This window comes from Etheostoma spectabile, chromosome 20 (genome assembly GCF_008692095.1).
Source record: "Etheostoma spectabile isolate EspeVRDwgs_2016 chromosome 20, UIUC_Espe_1.0, whole genome shotgun sequence".
Taxonomy (NCBI): Eukaryota; Metazoa; Chordata; class Actinopteri; order Perciformes; family Percidae; genus Etheostoma; species Etheostoma spectabile.
Genome location: NC_045752.1, coordinates 20,808,450 through 20,821,302, shown reverse-complemented (window position 1 = coordinate 20,821,302; position 12,853 = coordinate 20,808,450). Strand labels below are relative to the sequence as shown.

The 12,853-nt window shown below is 40.3% G+C and overlaps 2 long non-coding RNA genes across 2 annotated transcripts in view; one reads left to right on the top strand and one right to left on the bottom strand.

Annotated features, from left to right (window-relative positions):
- Positions 1–12,853, top strand: part of LOC116669868 (uncharacterized) — an 827,043-nt gene that overhangs the window by 609,423 nt on the left and 204,767 nt on the right. The gene's annotated exons all lie outside the window — the stretch shown is intronic.
- The window catches only part of LOC116669866 (uncharacterized), a 20,431-nt gene that overhangs the window by 3,012 nt on the left and 4,566 nt on the right, over positions 1–12,853 (bottom strand). Inside the window, exon 2 of the long non-coding RNA XR_004326891.1 lies at positions 9,265–9,266. This is a non-coding gene — a long non-coding RNA (uncharacterized LOC116669866). The remainder of the gene's footprint in view (positions 1–9,264; positions 9,267–12,853) is intronic.

The window sequence follows — 12,853 nt, the reverse complement described above, 5'->3', positions numbered from 1 at the left end:
ATAGCTCATATGAAAAGCTAAAACCCTCCCAAATGATGTTCAAAGCACTGAAATAGATTAGTTTCACTAAAAAAAGATTTATTTAAACAAGACAGAAAGGTCAAATTTTGGCCAGACAAAAGTTTTGTCGCCATACAGAAATTGAACAAATTTACTACAAATACTAAAAATGTCAGCAAATTAATAGTGGTGCTGTGGATTCAAATTTAATATCTTGTATGACTTCCATGAGCTTGAAGGACTGCATCCATGCGGTTTGGCAAGGATTCATACAATGTATTGATGAAGTCATCAGGAATAGCTAGGAAAGCAGTCTTGCATGCCTCCCAGAGTTCATCAATATTCTTTGGTTTGGTCTTCCATGCTTCCTCTTTCATCCTACCCCACATATGCTCAATGATGTTCATGTCTGGTGACTGGCCGGCCAATCCTGGAGCATCTTGATCTTCTCCCCTTGAGGAACTTTGAAGTGAGATGGAATTATGCGATGGGCCCCATCCTGCTGGAGAATTTGGACTCTTTTTGGTTGGGAATATAGAGGTAGCTAGATTTCTTGGTATTTTAGATGATAGATAGATAGATAGATAGATAGATAGATAATGTTTATTAATCCCAAGAAAATTGGAAATTCCTGTGTTACAGCAGCAAAATCAGTCCCACAAGCACAAAATATTATAAAAATGAAATCTAGGAAAAATATACATACATACAATATACATGAAATAATAATACGAATAAGTAAAAATAACAAATATTTGAATGAAATATTTGAGACTATTATGTTGCCTTCCACCCTGCAGATCTCTCACACACCCCATACTGGATGTACCCCAGACCATGATTTTTCCGCCACCAACTTCACTGTTTTCTGGGTGAATCTGGATCCATGCGGGTCCAGTAGGTCTCCTGCAATATTGCGGCAACTGTGGTGTAATTCACCGAAGATTCATCTGAAAAATCCACTTTCTTCCACTTCTCCAGCTCCATCCTTTTAGCAGGCTGTGGGCCTTGGCAAATGCCACAAGGTTTTTCAATTGTCTTTTGTTTAGTGCTGGCTTCTGGGCACTGATTGCCCATGGAGGCCATTTCGGAGACCGATCCGACAAACCGTTCTGGTTGATACAGGGACTTCAGGGACCAGGTCTCGTGGAGCTCTGCTGCATTAGATGGGCTGGCCTTGGATTTTCGAGCCAACAAACGGTCCTCTCGAGCAGTTGTCTTGCGGGGTCTGCCTGACCTGGGCTTGTCAAAACATCTCCAGTGTCTTCAAATGTTTTTTCAATCCTCTGTACTTGACGCTGAGACACATTGAAGGTGTCTGCCACATCAGCAGTGGATCTGGTCTTCCCTCTTGATAATCAAAACTTTAGTCTCAGGGTGAATCTTAGGCATGTTTGCAGATGTCTAGTTGCAGTTGATGTGAAGGTCTAGTTACTGGGGTTGTTTTATACACACCTGAGCCCTAATTGATCCATTATTAGTCACAGGTGAAGCTCATATGACAAGGCGACAACACTTATTGTCTTTGCAAAAATTGACTCAATGGGCTTTACCAAGCTGTGAATATTAAATACTTTTTGACAGTTTCTTTTAGCACTGACACTTATTACAAAAGCTGTTGGGGATTAAAATGAGCCATTTCTTGTAAATAAATCTTGATTAGAAATATATTTCAGTGTCACTTCAGGTCAATTTGTACACAAGCGACAAGACTTTTGTCAGGGACTGTAGATATCCTCTTAGATTTTGGAAATTGTAATATGGCATAAGTGGTGTCTTTTCCTTGTTTTAAAGTCTGCATTACGATAAAGTGATGTCATTCTCTAAACTTATTAGACAGTTGTAACTGTTATGTCTTTACCCACTTAGTCATTATAGCCACATTACTAATGATTATTCATCAAAAATCTCATTGTGTAAATATTTTGTGAAATCACCAATAGTCAACACTACAACATTGTTGCGGTATCAATATTGAGGTATTTGGTCAAAAATATTGTGGTATTTGATTTTTCTCCATATCGTCATGTAGTATCTGCCTACCCACAGGTTATTGTTGACATTGAGAAACAAATGCAGACCATAACATACCACAGGGTCCATATTCAGCTATTCTTGAGCTATTTGATGATATTACAGGATCTTCCTAAGCAGATGAATACCTATTATTTGCTTTATCTACGCTTAACAGTAGTAATAGGAAAAACATACGTAGCTCAGCGTGAATTCTTTCAGGAAGATCTAACTATTAATTGATGCATTCCTAAATCAAGTCAGCTGTTATCTAGCAACTAGTCTCTCCTGATTGAAATGTAGCTCAGTGTAAATCCTTTGAGGAAGTCCTCACTTTTAATCAATGCTCTCTTCCTAAATAGAATCAGCTGTTGGAGGCGTTCACCTTCATCAGAATCATTACACAACGGCAATGACCAATCACAGAGTCACAACCCTGCTTTAAATAACCGTTTCTCCCTTTGCTATCAGCTGTCGTTGCAGGCAAAGAGTGTAACCCTCCACCCCCCCCTTCCACCTCCAGTCATCTACTCCAGCTGACCGGTCCGGAGACACCTTCAGTCTGGTCTTCGGGCTCATTCGTCGCCACCACCGGTGTCTAGATTCCATCGGGGGGGCTGATGGTTTTTCTACCCCTATATAGATATACGAAAGATTTGTATAGCAATGGAGTCTAATCGCTCAAAGACTTTGCACATTTTATTGAGCTGTACAGTAAACCGTATTTGCATATCTACAAACATGTCTCACTTGATTGAAACGGAGTGGATGCACATTTTTATTACCATCACTCCAGCACCTCCACCAAGCTTTAATCAGGTCACTGATGATTTTCTAATGTTGGACTCCAGCAGGGAGTTCAGGTGTAAGTATGCAGTGACTTGAGTGATGATTAAACCAGGTAGCCTGGAGGTAAGGAAACTTGGCTTGATTTTCTACACCAGCTGAGGAACTGTGGGTCTGTAGGACGGCGGTGAATAACGTCTCCCCTCTGTAATTACTGTTGAAGTGCCCCTTAGAAAGGAAGTAAACCCTCAACTAATCGCAATTTTATCAAAATCGCAATGTGAACTAGTGCAATATAGTAGTCGAAATCATGGGGGGGGGCAATATTTGTTAAAGGAAAAATATGTTTCTAATCATTATGAATGAAGTATTGTGGTGCTGCAGAGACGTCCCGCCCTACAGATCCTATCCTACTGTACAAAGAAAACATCTTTGTTTGGTACAGATCCTCGCAAAAACAAAAATCACACTATAATCATTTAATTTTTTTAAGATTTAATATTAGTCAATGATAATGACAATAATGATACAAACATGATCACTCCTTTCAATACTGTGAATCGTATTGCAATCACAACATAATAATTGCACCTACAGCTAAATGTTTTAAAGACGTGTGTGAATTGGCTCATTGACTATTTGTGCAACAGTTTTTTTTTTGAGAAACAAATTGGCAAAATGGACATAAATATCATTGTTCCACGCCAAGTCAGGACATGGTTAGTATTATCAAAGATCCTCTACACTAAAGATGGTATGAAACTCTTATGTGCACTGTGTACGCACTTCCGGTCTCCTAAAGGGGCGTGGCCTTGTTTTAACATGGAGGAATATTGCTTAACTCCTCCAAGTACAACAGAAATGTGAGTTTACATCCCTCTTTGTTGTGTACATATTAAACACATGGAGTATTGGCTAATTAGTGAGTTTCAAAGGTGTTTTTGAACTTCCTAGCTTCTACTCTTTATGCTAAGCTAGGCTAACCACATCCTCAACACACAGACGTATATCTTAATCTTTTTATTTCACTCCTTAAAAGTAAACAGTAAAAAGATTTGTTTGTCCTTGCATTCATCAAAATAGTGGTATAAATCCACCTCATCTTCACTGTTGACGCAGTGGAAACACAAACATGAATGTGCAATTTGGAACTTTTTCCTCTCTAACTAAAAGGTGAAGCAAGTGATATTAATCATGTACAGTTTTTGTAAAATTCGGTGAATATGTCCTCACTTTCACCTAGCTATCTTTTTTTATGTGTGTGCTGAATAAACATCTGAGTGTTAATTAATACACACTCCTGACTGTGTATTTAGAAAACAAACAGAAAGGAGTGCACAAGCCACAAAACACTAATCAAGCCAATCGGCAACAGGCATTGACGGTTGATGGTAAAGGGGCAGGGTGGAGGCAGCACGTTGTGGGGGGTTGTGTTAGTTTTTGCAATTGCGTTCAAATATCGGTCTTTGCAGAGCATCACTTATTACGTTTCCTGGTGTTTCTGGAAAAGAGCACACGTTTGAAAGACTTTCCCCGGACCACTACAAGTTGAGTAAAACGACGTATTGACAACAGCAAGTGTATTTAATGTGTCTGAAAGAGGGCTGTTTATGGAAAATCAACAGTCTCACAGTCAAACTCATCGAAGGTAATGGCTTAGCAGCAGCAGGCCTTTCACTGCACTCCCAACAATGAAAACTGTCTCTTGATCTTTGTGTGTGTGTGTGTGCGTGTGTCTTTGCTTTTCCACATGTGCAAAGAAAAAAAATGAAGCTGAAAGTCAAACGAGCAAATAAAAGTGAGATTGATGGACCAAGCGAGAAAAGCATTACCGAGCCTCAGATTTAAGGAGCTGACAGAGTTTGAGAACTGTTAGAGAAGTCTGAGCATCGCGACGGACATGACAGCCGTTTGAGACTCAATCGATTGACAGATAAAATGAAAGTGGCCTGTCGCTGTCCCTGTTCCTCATCGGGCATTGTCTTGCTGCTATTGACAGTTTGATAGAAAAAAGAAAACAATGGGCAGAGTGATGGGGGACGGATAACCTGTGTTGTAGAGAATAGCTACCGAGGGAGTGTGTCTTAGGGTGTTGAAGAAGAATGGGTCTTAGGGCCCTATTTTAATGATCTAACCACACGGCGTGAAGCGCATGGTGCAGGTGCCTTCAGGGCCTGTCCAAATCCACTTTCGCTAGTTTGACGCCAGGAAAAAAGGGTCAGTGCGCCGGGCACATGGTTTAAAAGGGTTATAAAACGGTTATTTAAGGTGTGTTTTGGGCAATAAACCAATCACAGGTCATCTCCCATTCCCTTTAACAGCCAGGCGCATTTCTACCTTGGTGCATTGCTATTATGATGGCGGATTTGCAACGTAATATTTCATTTAAAATCTTTTGCATGTGTGTGTGCTGCTAGACGTCCCTGTGTGTGTGTGTGTGTGTGTGTGTGTGTAACAAGCATATCGTGTGTGCGCTGTGCATAAGCCTAGGCACATTTTACTAATGATCTGTTAAAATAACAATGAAATGCTGTGTTACTGACTTTAGACCAGGTTTTAGACACCTCTCTGCAAGACCAGCACGCCCAGGTGCTGGACCGGAAAGTAACAACTGCGTCGGTCTTAAAATATGTCAAAGACACTTGCGATGGGCTTAGTGCCGCGCTGCGCCGGGTGTAAGATAGGACCCTGAGAGTGCTTGTCTTTATTAGCAGGTAGATATGGCAAGACAGAGGTGAATGATCTGAGAACCGGACACCAATGGCCAATGCTGCCTTGCACTGGCAGGGTATCTGTTGGGAAATGGATGGCATTGGCGAATCCATCAACTGTTTGACAAATATTTCATATGTCTGATGATTTGAGCCAGATCGGTTTCAATTACACCGCGGAGAGAAACTGACCAGGCTAGGAGGATTTCCAATCAGCCACAAGGAAGCTGTGAAGGACACTTTGTGCTGGAAATGACACGGATCACATGATCACATCCAGGTTGCAGAGAAACTTGACTCATGTCCACATTGTGCTTTCAATGTAAAATGGGTCACATTTTCCAAAAGACATTTGCATTCAGCAAAGTTATCATCACGTCGTCATGTTTCTTAGCCTTCTTGGGTCAACTTACCACTACTGACAGATGTTTTTGTTTGTGAATAAAACTTTAAGCTGCACTAATATTTATGTATCAACAAAGGGTCAAACGATTATCTGTAATTTAATAGGTGTCTCTTGTGGTGTTGCTATCCCAGATAATTGAATTGGGAAGTTGAGAGTTCCGTCACACCCGAGTTGAATGCGTTCCATTTACAAGTCTGTTTTTCATAGCTTTCATTAGCTCTAGCCAGGTTAGCCATTGCTAGCAATACCAGTTTATAACAACCCATTACACTGGTTTTTGTGCTAGCAAACAGCGTAGCAGCATGTCAACAGATGGACCGCTCTGTATGTACGACTGATTTAGTGAGACACAGAGAAAGCAGAAGTGCTTATAACTGTATTTTACTACAGCTTTCATTAATATTCATGCATGGGGAGGCCATGTGGGATTTTTAGCTCAGGGTAGTCGGAGGTTGTCTGAACGTTAAGGTCAGGGGGCGAGTTTCCGACCTTACCTTTAAAATTTGACTTCAGAGTACAAATGAAACAAAATCTGCAAGTTCCACGCCGTTCTTTGGAGCTTTTGAGCTGTTCTCAGCTCGTTGTTCTGGTTTTATGACCCACAAGTGGATAGGTTTGGTTTGGTCTCACAACACTCATCATCTGATTACATCAACAGCAGGCAGCAGTTTTTAGTGACACACTCTGATAATAAAGAAAATATGGTCCCTTCAACTTTACAGTTACATCAGAGAACTCTGGGGTCTGGGTCAGAATAGGGCCTGTAGAAACTCAAATGAGACACTAATGGACAACTGACCAATTTATGGTAGGTCAGGCATGGCACAGCCCCCTCTTTAGAGACATTGTTCCATGGCCAGGATGATCTCTGGCTTTCATCAGTGACTCAGATAAGAAACAAAGGACAAAGAAAATGAGCTTGCAATGCAAAATTGAACGTATGTTCATGTATGTGTTATGCTTAGTTAACATGTAGAATTAATGGGACGTCATGTTTATCATACTGATTTTGATGCAGGAACCACAGACACTGAAGAAACAAAGGCAGTTTACACAGGTCTGTTAATCTGGAATAGGTACACCAACATTTGTTTAGAGTCTTTGCTGAGATAAAACAGAGAATGGAAAAAAAAATTGAATTAGTTAATTGAACGTTAAAAGGATAAAATGCAAGTTGAAAGGCCAATTCTAGCTCTCTCTTTCTCTCTCTCTCATGCACGCACGCACGCACGCATGCAAACACACACACACACACACACACACACAGTCAGTGTCTTTTCAGGGGCTGCTCTCCAACCTTTCTGCCAGGAAAACACATGTACGTAGAGCTGTTGACTTGTGATCGGTTCACTCCGGACAGATGTTAAAACCAGCTCAAAACAGGACCAAAGTTCCTCTCCTCTTTCCTTTTTGTTGCCCTTTTGCCAGGTGGGTTGGCCTCACATAACATGCTGAAGGCCGGCATCCAGACAACTTGGAAAAAAAGAAGGTCTGAATTAAGCCGCATTTGGCAAAATCCAATTGGATTGTGAGCAAAGATATCACCATCCTCTTGCTGCTGAGAAAGAAAGATCAGCTCAAGCCAGGCTGTCTTAAGCACACCAGACAAGGCACGAGTCCACCCGCAAGCTTCAGGGTGCCTCACACGAGAGACAGCTACCCAAGGGGGTCCTTAGAGTTAATGTGTGTGTGGGGGGGTCACTAAATTATTGTCCAAAATGATCCAATATTATTATTATTAGCAAATAGAAATCGGCCTGTTTGTGGAAAAAAACAAAAACTATAGGCATATTGGCCTATTTTAATTGCTTATTATGCTATGCAATAAAACAGTATGTGTAAAGACTTTAGGACACCCACACGTTATTGGATACAATGTATGTAGTAGGTGGTCCTTGATCCGTCTCTCTCAGTTAAGGGGCGCTTAGCTTAAAAAACACGGAAGACCCTATGTGCATGGTGTTGATGGAGGACTGGACATAAAAAACACATTTTAGCCTGAAGGAATGGAGAGTACAATACTTGTGCTCAATTACACAGATGCTTAATACAAAACTGCCTTCACTGCACACTGAGCCATTGCATATTTATTTGATTTAGAAGCTCAAAACTGTATTTTTAATGAGTGTCCCCTTCTCCCTTTACCACAAACATTCATTTAAGAGAGACCATTAATTGGAGACGAATAAAGACTGAAGACGATACATATCTAAGATGGACATAAATTAGACTTTAAATAAATTATTTGACGTGAAAATGCTTTGATCATCAACACAAAATGCTTAATAATGACAGTTTCAACATAGAAATATTTAAAAATCTCCCCATCATTTGTCTTTTACATTACCCAAGGGATTTGAATACATTTCTTCTAAGTGACTTTGTTTTTCCTTCATTGTTTACAGAGTGATAAGGCTGCATGGAGAGACACTCAAGGTTGCAGATCTGTCTAGTTTAGTGTATAGTGAACCAAAAATATCAAATCTGCTCTCCGGTAGTAATTCCTGTTTTATTGCTGCATTTCCTTGCAATCCTTACCCACATCCATCTTTGGGCCAGAACAAAAAGGGATATTTCACCATTGGAAAGATGAATGTATCTTTAAATTGGGTCAGTGATGTAGTAGAAATGTGAACTTTTCAAAATTGGTGCCCTCTAGACCGAGAAAAGCCAGAAAATGTGTTTTTGATGCTCAAATGAAGCCACAGTCTTTCTCTTCTGTCTTTATTTTCTCAGCTCACTAGATGGCGATCTCTGTTCAACAAAGGGTTGAAAACACACTGAGTTACCATTCCTTTAGCCTTTTTCTTTGAACAGAGAGCGCCATCTAGTCTCTCTGAGTCTCTTCACCGTTATCGCAGCCGGGGAATAACTGTAGTGCCACTTTCTACCTATATGTAGTACAGTTGTGACATCACAACCGTACAGAATTTCTGATGGCTCGTTTAAAGAGACACTGTGTGCATTTCTCTGTGGATTGAGTGTTTTTGATACTTCCACAGTATTGATATAGCACCTAAACCGGCTTAATAGTTAAAAAAAAAACATGGAATCATCAGTTTTTACAGTATGGGACCTTTAAAGTTTAAATGTTGTATTGTGTATGTAGCAAATTAGAATCGGAGTCAGTTTATTGGCCAATATGTGGATGTATTTCTAGTTTCAAAATTCAGAAACAAGATGACAACACTGGTATGGTCCTTGAAGCAGGATCTATTTTCCCAGTGGATAAGCATCTTAGAGAGCTCAGGTGTCCTCTCTGGCTCTCTGTGCTTAGCTCCGGGGCATCCTGTTCCAGTCCCGTGATTTGATTCCCTTTCTCTTCCACCTGGCATCAAATTGCATTACTACTGGCCCAGCGTGCAGAGCCACACCAGGATATCAATACTGATTGCCAGCCATAATTACAAGGTAATGTTTGAAAGAAACAGCATCTGAATGAGACATTATCAATATTTATGCCACTGCTGATATCATAAGCTGCTCATTTTAAGGTCACAGGAACACATTATGCAGAGTTATGGACTATGATAGAACAATAAGTGGAGCTCAATGTGCTGACCTTACAGTAGTCCTTTTTTTTGCATCAAGGCTACTGATAAAATATTGGACCCCCACAAATATCCTGTTTACAATGCATCGAGATTACAAAGACCTGAAAGTGGAACATGCATGTAGCAAGCTGCGTTCAGTGTTGCTCGTGATTAAAATACAGTAATGAATTTTTTAAATTCTGTATACTCTGTAGAGAAATGTATTTTGTACAGTAAATGTAATTGCATGTGTTTTCATTTACATCACACTTTTGCACATTAATCCAGCAAATAAGAAATGATGATGACATGCTTTCCATAATAATGGTTCTGTATAACAAATATGTTTGTTCATTTTAATGTCCTAAAGCACTTGTGATCTACAGGAGAGTCTGCCTACAGTATATCTGAGCTGTCATACAGTTATTCAAGCCACAACTGATTGCCTTTCTGGAGGATAACAATGTCTTTTATGCAAACCTTACGGCCAAACCTCTCAAGCATTCCACTGTTGCAGTATCAGAATGAAGAAGTCTTGCTAGAGTCTGGGCCCTCCCATCATCTCTAGAATTTGGCGTAAAGCGGTCATAAAACTCACTCGCAGTCAGTCTGGACGTTCAGACTAAACCGAACGTGTTTGATATGATATTATCCTAGGTTTGAAGTCTTGCTAGTGAAGTAAAATCACGTGAACATTGTCAACAACCAATAGGTGCGCTCCCTCCAGCAACAAAAAGGAAGCAGCAACCGGCTGAAGACAGTGGTGTTTACGGTTGCTATGGCACTGCACTAGCAGAGCCTGGTAACAGACACAATGGTCACATTCATTGTGTATATATAAAAAAAACAAGTGTTGTGTTCCTTACTGATGATAAAATCTTTCTTAATGTGTTGAAATTGGTTTCCCTGGGCTCAAATCGAGCATTATACATGCTGCTATCTTTTATAATGGGACATTTTTTCTTTCCAAATGTTGTAAACAACATAAAGCTGTATTTACACACAATTCCAAGCCATAAAAACACCACCATATCTGTCTTTCCATTTTAGGTAAATCAGGGAGATTTTACAGTGATGTGCCCTTTCCTTAGTCCCGTAATTGGACGTATTTAAAGAGGTAGTCAACGAAGACACAAAGTTCACACAAAGTTGACCCCAAGGATAACAGATGTTAGTGTATTTAGGAATAACATGAGGGTAAGTCCTGCAGTATTACTAGTTGCTCTGCAGAGGCTTTCTTCTCCATACTGTTTGAGCCACCTGTACCTGAAAGTTACATTTGTGGTTATCTGGTTGCTCCATCTCTGTCCCCCTTCTTAACCCGCACCTCCTGGCTGATTTGGTTTGTATTGTGTATTTCTATACGCTGCATTTCAGTAGGCTATCTGGACTGTGTATGTGTGTGCGCCCACTGAGAGTCAGTGTGTGACCGGTGAGTGATTTCCTGATGTGTATCATGCAGTGGAAAAAGAAATTCCGCTTGGGGACAGTAATCTAATGCCAATGGATTAGGAATGACATATTCAACTATTACTTCTGGATTGCCATTTTCAGGTGTCCATATACTTCTGATCAGGTATTGCACCTCTTAAATGTACCTTCATAGAGAAGACAAAAATTGTTTCAGCCAACAATAATGATAATTTCCCCGTTTTGTTGTTTAATGAATGAACCATTTTGTTGAAACCAAAACTTTGTTGACCAATATGGCAGCATTCTACACAGGCAGAACCCTATTTCTTTGCTATCTCATCCACCATGAGCCCCGCAGGATCATGTGACTTTGTACTCTGGTTACCCATAACCAAGAGTGGAAGTACTTCTCTTTACACTACAATACAGTCGTCACTATAAGGCTTAGGTTAATCAAGGCAAACTTTACAAGAAAGAGTTGGAGCTGTTCAGGATTTGGTAGATTTTAACATTAAATATGTCACACCCGTATTGGAGAAATTCTCAGAAACATGTTTGTTTCCTGTTCAGAAAACCCCCCAGAATGGCCACAACCCTAATCTCACAAATTGTTAAGAAAAACATCCCAAAAGACACCACGTTACTCAGTTCACTTCAATATTTGTTTCAGCCAACAATGATGGTAAAAATTCCCCTTTTCATGGCTTAATTTTTAGAAAATGTTCATCAGAACAGTCAAATCAGTCTAATCAAGTCTTTTAATTTTGTTCTTACCCTCGCTGATTGTCATACAGTTGCAACAAAAATCGACGTCAGTATAAAAAATGAGCAGTCGTTTAAAGAAAGGCAACATCAAAAAGAAAGGCCTTCAGCATTGATTTAAAAAAGCTGCAGTTTTCTGGGAGTTTGTTCCAGATATGAGGAGTATAAAAACTGAACGCTGTTCCCCCCTGTTTAGTTCTGACTCTGGGGACAGAAAACAGACCTGTCCCAGACCACCTGAGAGGTCTGGGTTGTTCATAGTTTACTAGCAGACCAGAAATGTATTTTGGCCCTAAACCGTTTAGTAATTTATAAACAAGGAGAAGTCTGTAAGGACTTCAGAACTGGAGTGATGTGATCCACTCTCCTGATCTTAGTGAGGACTCGAGCAGGGTTCTGAATCAGCTGCAGCTGTTTGATAGATTTTTTTTAGGGAGACCTTTAAAAAATCAACACTTTACTATGTGCTCTTTACAGTGTAAAATGTATGTTTCTCATTGGCTTTTAATGTTTAGAACAGATATTTTCACGCCATCACCTATGCTGTACTAGTCTGATTAATTGTGCTTCGTTCAGTTCCGTCGACAGTTAGTCTATATCCACAACGTTCCACTTCCGGGAGTTTTCTGTTGCACGACTAAAACAACTTTAGATCGTACACATGTTCCACCAAAACCAGTTCCTTTTGGCAGACTATTTGGCTGCAATCGCGATTGGTTAGAAGAAATGCCAACAAACCACAGCATGTTTTTCTGCCATCCCGGGATGCTGTGTGGCCTAGCCAGACCTTTCTCCGCAGCACATTGGAGGAAAGAAAGAGGAAAGTAATGTACATCCGGCCGAAAAACGGTGAAATCCGGCGGAATTTCCAGCGGCAATCCCAGAAGTGAAACGTAGATATAGACTGGGTTTGCCCTGGCTCTGAATGCGCCTTTGGGTGTGACTACGCACAACAGTTAGCATGATCAGTGTGGGTCCAGTAGAGGCAATGAGTCTGAGTAATCTGGGTAAAATTTGACTGAAATATTTCGGACTATTTGATACACAAAAATGTCTATTACGCTTGAAAAAAATGAAACCCCAATAAAAGACTGCTTAATAAAAAATGTGTCATATTTAATGACTATCATGAAAGTTGCTTGGAGAGCCTGACACAGCCTGACTCCGGATGGTAAAACTGGCTTATTCTGATTAACGGTTATTTGCTAAATTGCTATTAAACACATTGC